Source organism: Nicotiana sylvestris, chromosome 9, assembly GCF_000393655.2.
Source record: "Nicotiana sylvestris chromosome 9, ASM39365v2, whole genome shotgun sequence".
In the NCBI taxonomy this organism is placed as follows: Eukaryota; Viridiplantae; Streptophyta; class Magnoliopsida; order Solanales; family Solanaceae; genus Nicotiana; species Nicotiana sylvestris.
In genome coordinates this window covers 96,549,392-96,550,674 of record NC_091065.1, presented here as the reverse complement: position 1 = coordinate 96,550,674, position 1,283 = coordinate 96,549,392, and positions in this window count along the sequence as shown.

Sequence of the window (1,283 nt, the reverse complement as noted above, 5' to 3'; positions counted from 1 at the left end):
GTCAACCGATCCACAATCACCCAAATAGCTTCAAATTTTTTCAAAGTCCGAGGAAGTCCAACTACAAAGTCCATAGTGATCCTCTCCCACTTCCACTCGAGAATAACCATCTACTGAAGCAAGCCACCCGGTCTTTGATGCTCATATTTTACCTTCTGGCAGTTGAGACACCGAGCTACAAATCCCCCAATATCTTTCTTCATTCTTCTCCACCAATAGTGCTGCCTCAAATCCTGGTACATCTTCACGGCACCCGTATGGATAGAATACCGCGAGCTATGGTCCTCCTCTAGAATCAACTCTCTAAGCCCATCCACATTGGGCACATAAATCCTGCCCTGCATCCTCAACACACCATCGTCACCGATGGTCACATCTCTTGCATCATCATGCTGAACCCTGTCGTTAAGGACAAGCAAATACGGATCATCATACTGGCACTCTCTGATGCGATCATATAAGGAAGACCGAGAAACCACACATGCCAACACCCGACCGGGCTCCGAAATATCCAATCTCATGAACCGATTGGCCAAGGCCTTAACATCAAGTGCAAGAGGTCTCTCCCCAACTGGGATGTATGCCAAACTCCCCATACTCACTGCCTTTCGGCTCAAAGCATCGGCCATTACATTGGCCTTGCTCGGATGGTACAATATAGTGATATCATAATCCTTAAGCAATTCCAACCATCTCCGCTGCCTCAAATTAAGATCCTTTTGCTTGAACAAATGCTAAAGACTGCGATGATCGATGAATACCTCACAAGATACACCACACAAATAATGCCTCCAGATCTTCAATGCATGAACTATGGCAGCCAACTCCAAATCATGAACATGGTAGTTCTTCTCATGGGGCTTCAATTGACGAGAAGCATAAGCAATAACTCTACCCTCCTGTATCAACACACAACCAATCCCAACTCTTAAAGCATCACAATACACAGTATATGAACCTAAAGCTGATGGCAAAACCAACATTGGAGCTGTGGTCAAGGCTGTCTTGAGTTTCTGAAATCTCTCCTCACACTCGTCCGACCATACAAATGGAACACCCTTCTGAGTCAACTTGGTCAAGGGCGATGCTATAGATGAGAATCCCGGAACAAACCGGCGATAATAGCCTGCCAACCCAAGAAAACTATGAATCTCTATGGTTGAGGACGGTCTGGGCCAACTCTGAACCACCTCTATCTTCTTAAGATCAACCTGAATACCCTTGCTGGACACCACGTTCCCCAAGAAAGCCACTAAACTGAGCCAAAACTCACACTTGGAGAA